Source organism: Geotrypetes seraphini, chromosome 10 (genome assembly GCF_902459505.1).
Source record: "Geotrypetes seraphini chromosome 10, aGeoSer1.1, whole genome shotgun sequence".
Lineage (NCBI taxonomy): Eukaryota > Metazoa > Chordata > Amphibia > Gymnophiona > Dermophiidae > Geotrypetes > Geotrypetes seraphini.
Genome location: NC_047093.1, coordinates 109,734,289 through 109,752,778, shown reverse-complemented (window position 1 = coordinate 109,752,778; position 18,490 = coordinate 109,734,289).

The window sequence follows — 18,490 nt, the reverse complement described above, 5'->3', positions numbered from 1 at the left end:
TAAAACATAAGCATGCGTATACTGTAAGTCCTAATTTAACATAAACACTCTTCCCCATCCTCACCCCGCAGGGAATTCCCATGTTTTTCTAAGTAAAAAGTATGCATAGGTAGACTATCTGTTAATTGTTTTACACACATGTATCGTGCAATTTTATACACACCTATTTCTGCACCTAAAACACTGTTTTAAGCTTTGATTGTATGTAGAGAATGACATGGGGACAAATTTGTCCCCGTCCCTGCAGGAACTCAATTTCGCCATCCTGTCCCGTGAGTTTTGTCACTGTCCTTGCCCCATTCCTGTAAGCTCTGCCTTAACTGGAAAAGCCTCGGACACATGATTTTAAAGTGTTTGAGGCTTGTGTAGATGAGGACAGTGCTTGCAGGAATGGAACAGGGACAGGAAAAGAACTCGCGAGGATGGGGAAAAGTGTGTCTCCTGTTTTCCACTGCTCTCCTACCTTCCTCTCCCCCTTACCTATCCTCTTCCCTCCTCTCGCCTCCCCCCTCACTTCGCTCTTTAAGTCACCTTGAGCCTGCACAGGTATGAGCGACACATAAATAGACGATTAGATTAAATTAGATTCACTAATTGTATGTGTAGCCTGCTTTATATGCAGAAAAGGGCTTTTATACAGTTGTGTGACACCCCTTCCAATACATGCCTAAAAAGAATTAGTATGGAAAATGTGTTCCCAGGAATGTAGTTCAGGTAGATTGGAAGCAGGGTTGCAGCGTATGACTATTTTCTAAAATCTGTGTGCACATGTAGAGGACATGCACACATTTATACAGTATTTTCTTCAGAGCAGGTGTAAATTTGTGCATTAGCATTTGTGTACTATTATAACTGGATCTGGAAGCATGTATATTGCCTTTATAATAGGCACATTTTTGGACTTCTCACACAGACATCTTGTTATAAAATCTTGCCATATTGCTAACTAATCCTTGAACCTTGTGTGTGGTTGCTATTCTAAAAGTTGTTCTAATTTTAATAAGAAAAAAATACTATTTTTATGTGCTTTAAATAGCAAGTGAGAGAATGGCATGGGACTTTGTAGGTCTATGTTAGAGCCTTGATACTTTTATAATTCAGCACCGCAGTCATTTTAACCATTTCATCCCCATTCTCACATTTTGGGCAATTGATGTACCTCAGATTGCAAAATTCAAATATACAGATTTGTGTTTGCATTACTGAAAGGAAACATTTTGAACTTTATTTTTTTAACCCCCTCTTCTACAAAGCCGCGTGGTAAGGGCCCCAAAGCCCATGGAGATTTAAAGGGCTTTGGGGCGGAGCTGTTGTCGCACGGCAGCCACGGCTTTGTAGAAAAGAGGGTAAATGTATTGGCAAATATCCTCTAACAGTTACAGATTTCCAGAATGAAAATAATACTTTATATCATCAAACTGTCCATAATTAACTTCCTACTTTGTTTTTGCAAATTAGCTTTTATTAAGTAAATAGACTACATTGTTATCACACTATGGCAATTTGTTCACATGTTCTCTGTTATTCTTAGAAATACTTCAATTCAGATAAAGATATAATTATTTCTAAATGTTTAAAGTTGAACTAATATTTCGTATTGCAAGAAGACCCAATTTTCCAGAACACCTACTTTATACTGATTTCCAGTTTTCTCCAAGGTCATGGTCATGCAAGATAAATCAGCCACACATGATTTCATCCACTGGAATTCAAAACAGAATGTAGCTGTTGTCAGAAAGAAATAGAAAACTTTTCTGTTCATGTGCAGTGAGCAGCATACAGCAATGTTCTATGAGGCTCCCTTAGACATTCTTCTTCTGTTTAACGAAATATGTGCATATATAGAGATCCTCTGTGTTTGTCCCATATCTTTTTGAATTCTCACTTATTTTATTACCACCATTTACAGCAGAAGAACATTCCAGGCATCCATCACCTTTCTGTTAAGAAGTATTTCCTGATGTTGCTTTTAGTTTCCCTCTAGTTTCCATTGGACCTCCTTTTTACAAAGCCATGCTAGTGGCTGCTGCTGCAGTAATCGCTCCAACATCCATAGGGAATTAATGGACATAAAAACATTTGCTGCGTGGCAGCCAGTAGTACGGCTTTGTAAAAATAAAAAGCCCTAAATAACCTCTGTGGCCTCTCCATGTATGTTTTTTCATTAATATTTTTCAAGTATTTAAATGTCTGTATTGTATCTCCCTTGCCCTGCCTGTCTTCTAGGGGTATACAAAATCAGAAATTCCATGGCCGCCAAAACTGAACAACGTACCCAAATGACTTGTACTTGGTCAATATCGCCTCCTTATCCCAGGACAAGCAGGCAGCCTATTCTCACATATGGGTAACGTCACCGACGGAGCCCAGATGTGGACAACCTCGCAAGCAGACTTGCTTGTAGAAACTAGAAGTTTCGAGTCAGCCGCACCGCGCATGCGCAAGTGCCTTCCCGCCCAGCGCAGGGCACGTCTCTTCAGTTCTCAGTTTTCCGAGGAGCCGAGAAGTCCGTCTTTGATTCTCTGCATTTAACTTTGTTACTTCGTGCCTTCTCTCACCGCGGATTGTGTTTATTTTCTTCACAAATCGCTGTGTTCTATTATTTCTTTTATTCCCTATTTTTTTAAAAAAAATTATTTCATCCGTTCGACTGCAGGGGCAGGCTGCTCGGCCGCAGCCCGTGGGCTTCAACTTTGCGGCGGCTACATTTCCTTCTATGTCCCAGCCAGCAATGGGCTTCAAGAAGTGTAGCCAGTGCCAGTGTGCGATTTCCCTCACGGACCCACACTATTGGTGCCTGAAGTGTCTTGGGCCAGACCATCAATCGAAGTCGTGCAAGTGCTGTGCTACTCTTCAACCTCGAGCCCTTAAACGTCATCAGATTTTAGTGGAGAAGCTTTTCGGGATGGATTCTTCAGCAACTCCCTCGACTTCGAAAGCGGCCTTGGTTCCACCTTCGACCCGAGGGTCCTCCTGCCTCCACGACTCTGACCTCGAGCCTCATCAGACCTTCCTTGTTTGCAGCGGCTCTTTCCTCCACTATACCTGCTGTATCTTCCCCTGCATCCTCAGGTCAGATAGCTCAACAGAAAGTTCCAGCGGTGGTAATCAAGGTGGCTAAGACTTCCAAGTCGAAGCACATATCCACTGCCACTTTGGAACCTCCAGCCAAAGCAGGTGGTCCGGTTTCAGACACGGATCCATCCTTGCCGGCTTCTTTCCAGACCATGTTAGAGAAGCAATTCATTCAGTTCCTCACTAATATGGGACCAAAGCTAGCTATTCTAATCCAGCCTGGGCATTCTGCAGACTCCCGTGAGGTCGAGCCTCTTCCTATGCCTTCGCCTGAAACTTCACACTCTATGCAGGGAGCAGAGTCTCTGCGAGTGTCTGGTCTGGCATCTATGCACTCGAAGCAAGGAGCAGATTCTTTGCATGTGCCTCGACAGGAATCCTCACACTCCATACAAGGAGCAGAGTCTTTGGGAGTGCTTCGAGATTCCTCCACCAAGCCTCCTGAGCTTTGATCTACAGCTTCTAGCCCTATCCATTCCCTGGTAGCAACGTCTGCTTCCATCTCCAGGGCGAAGTCTCCTCAATCCTCAAGATCTGCTTCCAAGCACCACTCTCATCGTCAATCGAGGCCTTCCTCGAGGCATACCTCCAGGCATAGCTCTTCTTCCAAGGAGCATCCTTCTTCAACTAAGCCTCGATCTACACCTTCCAGCTCTACTAGACCACTGACTCTTCGAGGTCTCCGCTTCCAGACCTCGAGGACTCAGCGGTTTTTATTGCTTTGTCCAAGTCTCCTTATTCTTTTGATGCCTATTTTCCTGCCGAAGCTTCATCTTCGACCAAGGCTGCCTCGACGTCCTTGAGTCCCTCTCGAGGCAAGGCATTAGCAGATCAGCTATCTTTCTCTTCTTTTCTTCGTCAGATGGCTGCAGACCTGGACCTTCTATTGGATGCTGGTTCTAAATACTCTAAGGAGTATCTCAAAGTCATGCATCTTCCTCAACCTCCTGCAGAGTCACTTAAGCTTCCTCTTCACAAGCTTTTGTCTCAGACTTTTACACGATGCCTGGAGACTCCTTATGCTATTCCTGCTGTCCTAGGCAAGTTAGACTCCAGGTATAAAACTCTACATTGCAAAGGATTTGAGAATTTGCAGTTATCTCACCAGTCCCTGCTTGTAGAGTCCTCCTTGAAAAGATCCCATCCTTCCAAGGTTTATGCTACCATTCCTCCTGGAAGGGAAGGGAAAACCATGGACAAGTTTAGACTTCGCCTCTACAAAATGCCATGATGTCCTCCAAAGTCCTCAATTACAATTTTCATTTTGTCACTTATTTCAAGTTCCTCATTGATCTCCTTCCAAATTTTTTCAACTATTTAGATACTCAAAAGCACTGAGTTTCAAGAAGTCATAGCTACTCTGTCACAACTCAGATTACATCTACTTCAGTCTTCTTATGATGCCTTCGAGTTGTCCGCCAGGGTGACTGCTTGTTCTGTAGCGATGCGCCGCCTAGCCTAGCTTTGCACCATTAACATGGACCCTAATCTTCAGGACTGCTTGGCTAATATTCCTTGTGCAGGCAATGACCTCTTCGATGAATCTATCGAGGCAGCCACCATGAAATTGTCTGAACATGAAAAATCTTTTGCTTCTATTGTCAGACCAAAGCCTAAGCCAGCTACTGCCAAGCCTGCATGCCCTCCTCCAATTTTCCAGAAGCATTTTGCTCCGAGAGCGGCTCCTTACATTCGTCCTCCTCTCAAAAAACAGCAGAATCAGAAGCAACAGAAATCTCAACCTTCTGCTGCACCTAAGGCTACGCAGCCTTTTTGACTGTTTAAAACAGAGCATAACCTCCACAGTTCTGTCTCTGACCTATCTTCTCCCCATTGGAGGTCATCTCCATCATTTTACCACCGATGGGAGACAACCACATCCAACCTCTGGGTGCTGTCAATCATCAGGGAAGGATACTCTCTTCATTTCGCTCAGGTTCCACCACAGCTTCCTCCAAGAAAGTATCCTTCCAGTCCATCCCAGACCGCCCTTCTTCTTCAGGAAGCTCAAGCTCTGCTTCGTCTCCATGCCATCGAACCAGTTCCTTTGGAACAGCAGAACAGGGGGTTTTACTCCTGTTACTTTCTTGTTCCAAAGACGACAGGCGATTTGCGACTCATTCTGGATCTCAGGGCTCTCAACAAATCTTTAATCAAAGAAAAATTTTGAATATTGTCCTTGGCGTCCCTTAATCTCCTTCTGGATCAGAACGACTGGTTATGCTCTCTGGATCTCAAGGAGGCCTATACTCATATTCCCATTCATCCAGCCTCCTATCAATTTCTCAGATTTCAGGTGGGGAATCTGCATTATCAATACAGAGTGCTGCCCTTTGGCCTGGCTTCATCTCCCAGAGTGTTCACCAAGTGCCTGGTAGTGATAGCAGCAGCTCTACGGAACCATGGTCTTCAGGTATTTCCCTACCTAGACGACTGGCTCATCAAAGATTCAACATCTTAGGGGGTTATTGTAGCGACCCAATGGACTACGTGGTTCCTACAAAGTTTGGGATTTGAAATCAACTTTCCCAAATCATAACTTCAGCCCTCTCAGAATCTACAATTCATCGGAGCTGTTCTGGACACTATCCAACTCAGAGCATTCCTTCCACAACAACGTCTGGAAGCTCTCCTTCAACTCTGTCATGCAGTGTCTTCCCGCTCTTCTATCTCATCGAAACACATGATGGTACTGCTAGGTCACATGGCCTCCACAGTACACGTGACTCCTTTTGCCAGACATTACCTCAGAATTCTTCAGTGGACCCTGGCATCTCAGTGGACGCAGGCTTGCGACCCACTTTCTCGACACATTGCAGTCACTCCTTCCTTGAGACAGTCTCTCTGCTGGTGGATGCTCTCTTCCAATCTCTCCAGAGGCTTGCTGTTTCAAATGCCCCTTCATCAGAAGGTCCTCACAACAGATTCCTCGACCTACGCTTGGGGCGCTCATCTCGATGGTCTCCATACTCAGATCATCAGTACCACATCAATCTGTTGGAACTCAGAGCGATCTTCAATGCTCTCAAAGCTTTTCAACATCTTCTTCATGACCAGGTAGTCCTCATTCGGATGGACAACCAAGTCGCCATGTACTATGTCAACAAACAGGGAGGGACGGGATCTTCCTCCCTTTGTCAAGAAGCTCTGAAGGTTTGGAACTGGGCAAACCGTCACAACACATTCCTCAAAGCTGTCTACATTCAAGAGGCGAACAATTGCTTGGCGGACAATTTGAGTCGTCTTCTGCAACCTCACGAATGGACACTCCATTCATCGCCCCGTCATCACATTTTTTCGCAGTGGGGAACACCTCAGATAGATCTCTTTGCTGCTCACCACAACCACAAACTGCCTCAGTTCTGCTCCAGGATATACTCTCCTCATCGCCTCAAGGCAGATGCTTTCTTACTGGAATGGACGAATCTCTTCCTGTATGCATTCCCTCCATTCCATCTCATTCTCAAGACTCTTGTCAAGTTGAAGAACACTCATGCCACCATGATCCTGATTGCTCCTCGGTGGCTGAGACAACCTTGGTACTCCCTTCTACTTCAACTCAGCAGCAGGGAGCCATATTTTCTACCAGTTTTTCCATCTCTGCTTACACAGAGTCAGGGATCTCTGCTTCATCCCAACCTGCAGTCTCTATACCTGACAGCTTGATACCTCTCAACATAACTCCTCTTCAGTTTTCTCAACCTGTAAGAGACATTTTAGAGGCTTTTAGGAAGCCTACCACTAGGCAAAGCTATCACCAAAAATGGACTAGATTTTCTTTGTGGTGTTTTTCTCACGATAAGGAGCCTCAACATTCCTCCTTATCTTCTGTTCTAGATTATCTTTTGCACCTCTGGCCTCAAGTCTACATCGATCCGAATCCATCTCAGTGCAATTGCTGCTTTCCATCAGCCTATTGAAGGGAAACCCCTCTCTGCTCATCCGGTGGTTTCCAGATTCATGAAAGGAGTTTTCAATGTCAAACCTCGTCTCAAACCGCCTCCAGTGGATTGGGACCTCAATGTTGTTCTTGCTCAATTGATGAAGCCTCCATTTGAACCAATGTGTACGACTCATCTTAAGTATCTCATTTGGAAAGTGGTGTATCTTATTGCCTTCACATCTGCTCAATGAGTCAGTGAGCTGCAAGCTTTAGTAGCTGACCCACCTTTTACTGTCTTCCATCATGACAAGGTGGTCCTCCCTACTCATCCTAAATTCCTACCTAAAGTGGTTTCAGAATTTCATCTCAACCAATCCATTGTTCTTCCAGTGTTCTTTCCAAAGCCTCATTCTCACCCTGGAGAATCAGCCCTTCATAGTCTGGACTGTAAACGTGCTTTGGCCTTCTATTTGGAACGCACAAACTGCTCCTCAACTTTTTGTCTCCTTCGATCCAAACAATTTGGGACATCCAATCTCTAAGCGTACCATCTCCAACTGGATGGCTGCTTGTATCTCTTTCTGCTATGCCCAGGCTGGATTACAACTACAGAGTCGAGTCACAGCCCATAAAATCAGAACAATGGCAGCTTTAGTAGCTTTCCTCAGATCCACACCTATTGAGGAAATTTGGAAAGCTGCTACTTGGTCCTTGGTTCATACTTTTACCTCTCACTATTGTCTGGATGTTTTCTCCAGACAGGAGGATGGCCATTTTGGCCAGAGAGTATTACAAAATTTATTCTCCTAAGTTGCCAACACTCCCACCATCCCATCCTGGTTAGCTTGGAGGTCACTCATATGTAAGAACAGGCTGCCTGCTTGTCCTGGGATAACACACAGTTACCGTAACAGGTGTTATCCAGGGACAGCAGGCAGCTATTCTCACAACCCAGCCACCTCCCCTGGTTGGCTTCTCTGCTAGCTATCTGAACTGAGGAGAAGCGCCCTGCGCTGGATGGGAAGGCACTCGCGCATGCGCAGTGCGGCTGACTCAAAACTTATAGTTTCTACAAGCAAGTCTGCTTGCGAGGCTGTCCGCATCCGGGCTCCGTCGGTGACGTCACCCATATGTGAGAATAGCTGCCTGCTGTCCCTGGATAATACCTGTTACGGTAAGTAACTGTGCTTTCCTGCTGGTTAAGCCCCTCTCTATGCAGCCAAGCATCCTTGTCATGTCATTTTATTTTGCCACCTTGAGATCCTTAGACACGGTCATCCCAAGGTATCTTTCCTGGTGCATGCACATCAGCCTCTCACTTCCTATTAAATACAACTCTTTTGGATTTCTGCACCACAAAAGCATCACTACATTTCTTTATATTAAAACTTAACTGCCAAATGTTGGCCCAAGCTTTCGATTTTTGTAGATCATGCCTCATGCTTTCCACTCCCTCTAGAGTATCAGCTCAGTTGCTCTTCATGTCATCAGCAAAAGGGAATAATTTTTTTTTGGGGGGGTTCTAATCCTTTGGCAGTATTGCTCACAATGATATTGAATAGAATTGGCTTCAGGACAGATCCCTGAAGTATTCTGCTACTCATCTTTTTTCTCAGTGAATTCCATTTAACATTACCCTCTGTCACCTGTCATTTAACCAATCTCTGATCCAGATTACTACCTGGGTCTCCTTCTCAAACTGTTCAGTTTATTCACGAGCCACATATGAAGAACTATATCAAAGGCTGTGCTGGAATCTTAAATAGATCATGTCCAGTCACCTAGTCAAAGAAATCGAATTCATTTGGCAAGATCTGCCTTTTGTAAGGCTATGTTGCCTCATGTCATGATAAAGAAGGGGAACACGAACAGATCGGAGAAAGTTATCATGCCACTGTACCAGGCCATGGTGCGCCCTCACCTGGAGTACTGCATACAGCACTGGTCGCCGTACATGAAGAAGGACACGGTATAAACTTGGCAAGAGGCAGAGAAAAATGCCTGTATCTAGGTATGGTATACAGACCCCCAAGACAACTGGAAGACATGGATGCAGAATTAATTGAAGACATAGAGAATATCACTCTACGAGAAGAAGCTGTACTACTAGGGGACTTCAATATGCCTGATGCAGACTGGAACTCATTTTCAGCGACAACCAGCGGTAGCAGGAGGTTCTTAACCTCCATAAAGGGAGCACGTCTTAAACAAATGGTAACGGAGCCCACTAGGGCCCAGGCGATCCTCGACCTGGTACTCACCAACGGGGAAAGCGTCTCAGAGGTCTCAGTAGGAGATACGCTAGTCTCCAGCGACCACAACATAGTATGGTTCAACCTTAGGAAAGGCTTCCCTAGATCAAACACGAAAACAAAGGTACTCAATTTCCGGGGCACAGACTTCGCACGCATGACAGATTTCACCCATCGGACGCTGCAGGACCAAGCAGAGACCGATGATGTAGAAGCTAAGTGGTTAACACTGAAATCAACCATACATGAAGCAACTAGCCGCTTCATAAAATCAGTAAATAAACGACAAAGAAACAATAAACCCCAATGGTTCACCGCGGAGATCTCGCACCTCATTAAGGAGAAGAAAAAAGCGTTTCTCTCCTACAAGCGCACGGAGAAAAGAGAGGCAAAGGTAGAATATAGGACCAGGTCTACAGCGGTCAAAATGGCAGTTAGGGAGGCAAAACTTCGAGTTGAAGAAATTCTGGCAAAAAACATTAAAAAGGGGGACAAATCCTTCTTCAGGTATATTAGTGACAGAAAAAGGAACACAGGCAGGATAGTACGCCTTAGAAGATTGGACGGAAGTTACGTGGAAGCAGATTCCGATAAAGCTGAACTACTGAATGAATACTTCTGCTCAGTCTTCACCTGTGAGGCACCGGGACACGGTCCGCAGTTGAAGGCAACACAAAGCACAGAAGACCCGTTTCAGAATTTTGAGTTCACACCAGGTGAAGTTTACAGTGAACTGGCAAGACTCAAGGTGAACAAAGCCATGGGACCAGACAATTTGCACCCAAGAGTGCTCAGAGAATTGAGCGATGTCCTGGCGAAACCGTTGGCTGAGCTATTCAATCTCTCCCTAAGTAAGGGGAAAGTTCCCCTGGACTGGAAATTAGCTAATGTCGTTCCTCTGCATAAAAAGGGTTGCAGGGCAGAGGCTGCGAATTATAGACCGGTGAGTCTCACATCAATAGTGTGCAAACTCATGGAAACACTAATTAAAAGCAAATTGGACACAATCTTGAATGAAGGGAATCTTCGGGATCCCAGTCAGCATGGATTCACCAAGGGTAGGTCCTGCCAATCCAATCTCATCAGCTTCTTTGACTGGGTAACAAGAAAGTTAGACTTGGGAGAGTCTTTGGACGTCATGTACCTGGACTTCAGCAAAGCTTTTGACAGTGTCCCACACCGCAGGCTGCTAAGCAAGATGGAATCGATGGGGTTAGGAGAGACACTAACTGCATGGGTCAATGATTGGCTGAGTGGCAGACTTCAGAGGGTGGTGGTTAATGGTACCCTCTCTAAAACATCGGAGGTAACTAGAGTGCCGCAGGGCTCGGTCCTGGGTCCACTCCTTTTCAACATATTCATAGGGGATCTGACTCAAGGGCTTCAAGGTAAAATAACACTATTCGCCGATGACGCCAAACTATGTAATATAGTAAATGAATGCAGTTTACAGAATTATATGGCGCAGGACCTGCTTACATTGGAAAGTTGGTCCTCAACCTGGCAGCTAGGCTTCAATGCTAAGAAATGTAAGGTCATGCACCTTGGAAGCGGAAATCCATGCAGGACGTACTTCTTGAACGGAGAAACTTTAACTAGGATTTCAGCAGAACGAGATTTAGGAGTAATCATCAGTGCAGACATGAAAACTGCCAATCAAGTGGAGAAGGCTTCATCTAAGGCAAGGCAGATATTGGGTTGTATCAATAGAAGTTTTGTCAGCCGAAAGCCTGAAGTCATAATGCCGTTGTACAGGGCCATGGTGAGACCTCATCTGGAGTACTGTGTGCAATTCTGGAGGCCACATTACAGTAAAGATGTGCGCAGAATTGAATTGGTTCAGCGGACAGCCACCAGGATGATCTCGGGGCTCAAGGGTCTCTCGTACGAAGAGAGACTGGACAAATTGCAGCTCTACACTCTCGAGGAACGTAGGGAGAGGGGAGACATGATCAAAACATTTAAGTACCTCACAGGACATGTCGAAGTGGAAGATGATATTTTCTTTCTCAAGGGACCCTCGGCCACTAGAGGGCACCCGCTCAAACTCAGGGGCGGAAAATTTCATGGCGACACAGAAAGTATTTCTTCACAGAGAGAGTGGTTGATCATTGGACCAAGCTTCCAGTGCAGGTGATCGAGGCAGACAGTGTGCCAGACTTTAAGCATAAATGGGATACCCATGTGGGATCCCTACGAGGGTCAAGATAAGGAAATTGGGTCATTAGGTCATAGACAGGGGGTGGGTAAGCAGAGTGGGCAGACTTGATGGGCTGTAGCCCTTTTCTGCCGTCAGACGACACCAAACTATTTAATGGAGCTCGGACTACAGAGGACTGCGAAGAATTGCAAAGGGACTTGAACAAACTAGAGGAATGGGCGGCGAGATGGCAAATGAAGTTCAACATTGAGAAATGTAAAGTATTACATGTGGGGAGCAGAAACTCGAGATACAACTATACAATGGGAGGGATGTTATTGAATAACAGTACACAGGAAAGGGACTTGGGGGTAATGGTGGACATGACAATGAAGCCGTCGGCACAGTGTGCAACGGCCGCTAAGAGAGCGAATAGAATGCTTGGTATAATCAAAAAGGGTATTACAGCCAGAACAAAAGAAGTTATCCTGCCGTTGTATCGAGCGATGGTGCGCCCGCATTTGGAGTACTGCGTCCAATATTGGTCGCCGTACCTTAAGAAGGATATGGCGTTAGTCGAGAGGATTCAGAGGAGAGCGACACGTCTGATAAAAGGTATGGAAAACCTGTCATATTCTGAGAGATTGGAGAAGCTGGGTCTCTTTTCCCTGGAGAAGAGGAGACTTAGAGGAGATATGATAGAGACCTATAGGATCATGAAGAGCATAGAGAGAGTAAAGAGGGACAGATTCTTCAAACTTTCTAATAATAAAAGAACAAGAGGGCATTCGGAAAAGTTGATAGGAGACAGATTCAAAACAAATGCTAGGAAGTTCTTCTTTACCCAACGTGTGGTGGACACCTGGAATGCGCTTCCAGAGGACGTAATAGGGCAGAGTACGGTACTGGGGTTCAAGAAAGGATTGGACAAATTCCTACTGGAAAAGGGGATAGAGGGATATAGATAGAAGATTACTGCACAGGTCCTGGACCTGTTGGGCCACCGCGTGAGCGAACTGCTGGGCACGATGGACCTCGGGTCTGACCCAGCAGAGGCATTTCTTATGTTCTTATGTTCTTATTACTCGAAAGGGTCCAGAAAAGAGCGACTAAGATAGTTAAGGAGTTGGAGGAGATGCCGTACAGCGAAAGATTAGAGAAACTGGGCCTCTTCTCCCTCGAACAGAGGAGATTGAGAGGTGACATGATCAAAACATTCAAGGTACTGAATGGGGATAGACTTAGTAGGTTGTTCACTCTCTCCAAGGTAGGGAGAACAAGAGGGCACTCTAAAGTTGAAAGGGGATAGATTCCATACAAACATAAGGAAGTTCTTCACCAAGAGAGTGGTAGAAAACTGGAACGCTCTTCCGGAGTCTGTCATAGGGGAAAACACCCTCCAGGGATTCAAGACAAAGTTAGACAGGTTCCTGCTGAATCAAGGACGTATGCTGGTAGGGCTAGTCTCAGTTAGGGCACTGGTCTTTGACCAAAGGTCCGCCGCGTGAGCGGACTGCTGGGCATGATGGACCACTGGTCTGACCCAGCAGCAGCAATTCTTAAGTTCTGTTTTTCATCCTAGCAGATCACAAATCACCATAACACACCAAAAAGTATTGCTTTCTTGTTTTTACTATCCTTTAGCAGTGTCTCTCTTATTTTTCCCAACACCAAGGTAAGGCTTGGTGGTCTGTAGTTTTCCATCTCTTTTCTGTGACCAGTTTTGTGAAGAGGAACCATATCAGTCACCTTCCCCATCACTAAAGATCTATTAAACACATCCATTAGAGGATCCTCCAGAACTTCTTGGACTTCCCTCAGTATCCTGGAATGTATCTCATTGGGTCCCATGTCTTTCAGTTTTGCAAGATGATTACAAACACTTTCTTCTGTGAACAGTATGTGCCATTCCATTTCAATCATCTGTGGACCACAATCACATTTTTCTTCTGTAAAAAACCAAATATAGGTATTTGTTGAACAAGTCTGCTTCTTTACCATCTCTCCAGACTGGTATAGTTCACTGATAGCTGGTATAGCTCACCATGACCAGCAGGTGGAGACAGACAAAACTGTGGCTGTAATACTAATAGTTGTGCTTCCCTCTAGTCCAGAGGTAGGCAAACTCATTAGTCAAAAGAGCCAAAGATCAGCACTACAATGATTAAGATTTCTTTTGAGAGCCATACCCCGCACCCGCTTGTGCTACGACGGCTATGTCAACCCCACTGACACCCCACTCGCCCGCACGTAGTTGAAATCGATTCATGGCAGAGTCTAGAGAATACTAAATTCCAAATACAATGAAACAAGTCCAAAATATCACACGATCAAATCAAAAAATAGACTTGTAAAATCTTAGATTTAAGAAAATTTAGTCAAGCTGTACTCTCAGACACCTGCTTGGTAAATCATCGAGGATTTCAAACAACAAATTCACAGGTATAGGTATCAATCATTGAGTACAGAATGAAACTTGAAAAGTGCTCAAAGTGCTCTAAATAAATTTTATAAATCAATGCTTGAATAAATAACAACACACTTATCTTAGTGATGTTGAAGTGATCTTAAAACCCTATGGGGACCCGTTTCACCATTCGGCTTCTTCAGGGGTCAGAGTTCTAAAACAAATAAATATATCAATCGTTAAAACTATCTTAAATCTATTTAAAAGGAAGGACTTCCTGTGCAAAATAAACATTGAAATGTGCATTAAAATATGACAAATTGTGGACAGAGTACTTACTTAGTTGTTGACTCGGTTTAACGAGGCAAAATGGCGTTAGCACCCAGCGAACGCCAGCGCATGTGCTTTTAAAGGGAATTCTAAACCCGATTCTAAAGAACTCAGCGCATGCGTAAATGATGACAGATTGACATCCAATATACTAAGAAATTTGTAGAAAGAAATTTATAGAAAAAGACTTTAGAAAAAGACTTTCCAATCAACAGTATTGTTTAATCCATTAGGTGTCAAGGTCTGAAGTTTATAGATCCAACGGATCTCTTTTTGTGACAATCCTTCAACTAAAAATTTACTTCCATGATGTTCCCCCTTTATATGATCGTACCATCATATCACCCAAGAGTTCTTGGTATCCTCCAATACCAGTAGATCCTATCGTACAATCCTTCAAACAATGTGTTTTGAAAGATATCGAGACCTGGAAAAATATAAATCAACATAAATACAGTTACAATAATCTTAATCGAGAAGAAAGACAAGCTTTGACAACGCTTTCTAGAGATCAGGCCATTACCATCACTAAGGCTGACAAAGGAGGAGCGGTGGTAGTTCAAGACACTGATAAATATCAGAGGGAAATCATGAGGCAAATGGGAGATTCTAATGTTTATGAATCTTTGCTTTTTAATCCCACTAACAAATTACAGAGAGTGATTCAACAATTGACTAATTCTGGCCTATTTAAAGGATTCCTCACGCATAAGGATTATAGATATTTGAACCCTTTGAATCCTATTGTTCCAATTTTTTACACGTTACCGAAGATACATAAAAATCTGTCTGACCCCCCTGGGCGTCCGATAATGTCCTCCAGAGGTTCCCTGTTAGAGCCGCTTTCAAGTTTTGTTGACGAATTTCTCAGACATGAAGTGTCAAAAGCAGCTTCCTATATTAAAGATACAAAGGACATAATGCTCAAACTTGATAATATTTCTGAAGACAATTTTCCATGCACACTTGTCACCTTAGATGTCGTATCTCTTTACACTTCTATTCCCCAGAGTGAAGCTCTCAATATCATCAAGAATGTTCTGGATAATAGAGATAGTCCTCACTTCATACCGACTGACTTTATTCTGAATCTGGCATGGATTGCCACGAAAGAGAATTTTTTCCTCCATGATCAAAAATTTTATAAACAAAAAGTAGGAGTAGCAATGGGGGCAGTCTTCGCTCCTTCAGTCGCTAATTTGTATATGTCCGAGTTCGAAAAAATTTGGATACAGAATTCTCCTTTTGAGATGAATATCATCAAGTGGTATAAATACATCGATGATGTCCTAATGCTGTGGAAAGGTTCGGAGAATAGTTTAAAACTTTTCTTTCATTGGCTTAACAACTGTGACGAGAATATTAAATTTACTACCAAATACTCCATGAATCAGATAGAATTTTTGGATCTGAGAATAACACAAACCACAAAGAGATTTGAGTTTGATATATTTTTGAAACCGACAGATAGGAACACATTCCTGAACTTTAACAGCTGTCATCCTGTTAGCTTGAAAAAAAACTTACCTTTTTCACAACTTTTACGTTTCAAAAGGAACTGTACAAATGAGTATGATTACATTAAACATTCAAAATCTTTTTTAAATAAATTGGAAGAAAGGGGCTATCCGAAAAGGATTCTGAAACAATCACAGAAGAGAGCGAAACATATTCATAGAGAATGGCTCATGGACAATAAAGTAGAGCCAACGACTAAAGACCAAAAAGATCAGAATGATGAGATTATGACGTGTGTCTTGAAATATTCACGTGATGGTAGTGAGATAACTAATATCTTCAAGAACAACTGGAAGATTATTCAAACAAACAAAATTTTTGACAAAACCGATCTAAGAGTTGCTTTTTCCAGAGACCGCAATTTGAAAGAGATGTTGTCCTCTACAAGAAAAATAAAAGAAGCAGAGCCTAACAAGGGACTATTACCCAAAGGCTTCCATAGATGTGGTAACTGTAGTATTTGTGCCTTAACAGTATCTCAAAACTATTTTGTCAATCCTCGAGATGGCAAAAAATACTACATTCAATAAATTTTTGACTTGTTCTTCCGATCATGTAATTTACGTTATTATTTGTCCCTGCACAAGAATGTATGTAGGTATGACAACTAGAAAGTTTAAAACCAGAATTATAGAACATAAATCTAATTTAAAGCACAATAGAATTAGAGCTCCTTTGGTTGAGCATTGCTCTATTACACATCATAAATTTGAGGAATTAAAATGCTTTTGCATAGATAAAAAAGAATTCAATGTGAGAGGGGGAGACAGAAAGAAACGCTTGTCACAAAAAGAGATCCGTTGGATCTATAAACTTCAGACCTTGACACCTAATGGATTAAACAATACTGTTGATTGGACAGTCTTTTTCTAAAATCTTTTTCTAAAGTCTTTTTCTATAAATTTCTTTCTACAAATTTCTTAGTATATTGGATGTCAATCTGTCATCATTTACGCATGCGCTGAGTTCTTTAGAATCGGGTTTAGAATTCCCTTTAAAAGCACATGCGCTGGCGTTCGCCGGGTGCTAACACCATTTTGCCTCGTTAAACCGAGTCAACAACTAAGTAAGTACTCTGTCCACAATTTGTCATATTTTAATGCACATTTCAATGTTTATTTTGCACAGGAAGTCCTTCCTTTTAAATAGATTTAAGATAGTTTTAACGATTGATATATTTATTTGTTTTAGAACTCTGACCCCTGAAGAAGCCGAATGGTGAAACGGGTCCCCATAGGGTTTTAAGATCACTTCAACATCACTAAGATAAGTGTGTTGTTATTTATTCAAGCATTGATTTATAAAATTTATTTAGAGCACTTTGAGCACTTTTCAAGTTTCATTCTGTACTCAATGATTGATACCTATACCTGTGAATTTGTTGTTTGAAATCCTCGATGATTTACCAAGCAGGTGTCTGAGAGTACAGCTTGACTACATTTTCTTAAATCTAAGATTTTACAAGTCTATTTTTTGATTTGATAGAGTCTAGAGCAGGGGTGTCAAAGTCCCTCCTCGAGGGCCGTAATCCAGTCGGGTTTTCAGGATTTCCCCAATGAATATGCATTGAAAGCAGTGCATGCACATAGATCTCATGCATATTCATTGGGGAAATCCTGAAAACCCGACTGGATTCCGGCCCTCGAGGACCGACTTTGACACCTGTGGTCTAGAGAATGACACGGGGAAAAAAATTTGTCTCCGTCCCCGCGAACTCGGGCTCCGTCCCCGCAAACCATCTGATCCCATCCACACAAGCCTCAAATAGTTTTATACTGAACTTATTATATTAAAGTATAAAAAGAAACAATATTCTGTACAATTGTCAATTTATAAATCAGCGTCTTCTTCCCACTCTCTCTTCCCCATTTCCCGTCAGCGTCCTCAGTCCACTCTCCACTTCCCTTCAGCACACGCACATAAAAACAAGCAAGCAATTTTAAATCATTTTCATTCTTTTTTTATATCATTTTTATTAAAGAGGCAACAAGAGAAACGCGCATAATACAGAAATGAAAAAGCAGACAGAGACATCAATGAAAAAGAACACAATAACCATCAACAAGAGTACTTAAGATGCCAGCAAGTCACAGGACTGTCCAAGAGCAGAAACAGCCCGCCTCCCTTATCGGCCCCATAAATTTTTCAGTATAACAGACCCAGTCCCAAGGATCCCCTACCCAAGGGGCAACACACACACCAGGCACCGCAAACCAAACAAACCATCAGACATACTCCACACACATTCCCCAATCAAACTCTCCCCCCCCCAAGTCTGAAGACCAGAGGTAAACACAGGAAAACCTTCCACAGGGCCAAGTAAGCCAGCACCTCAGGGTTAGTGGAGCGTGTATGATAGCAAAGATCAAAACGGGCCAGCTCAATCATCTGATTGATCCAACAGTCCAAGGGAACAGATCCCTCCTGAGTCCAATATTGTAAAATCGTTCTCATAACCGTCAACAAAGTCAAATAAATAAAACACTGCTGAGGTGCAGTGAGGCCCTGCTCTTCCAGCAGGGTCTGATCGCCAAGAAGCAGCGTTTTGTAGTCCCACTCCAAGTCATGCTGCAGGACTAAATGAAGCTGCGCAAAAGAGGAGTTCCATAAAGAGAGTTCAGAGCACTCTAGAAAGGAATGCAATAGCATCCCGGGGGCCCCTCTGCATTTGGAACACAATGGCTTCCCCCACAAACCCATATGGGCACCCCGTTCCTTAGTGATATAAGCCCTATGGAGGATTTTAAATTGAGTCGCATGCTAAGCCGCGGATTTCACAAAAGCATGCAAGATGTGAAAAAGGTCCAGCAAGGTGTCAGGGGTGTACTGCGTAGCAAGGTCCCAGTTCCACCTATCCTGCAGAGTAGTCAGATGCCCCTGAGAAG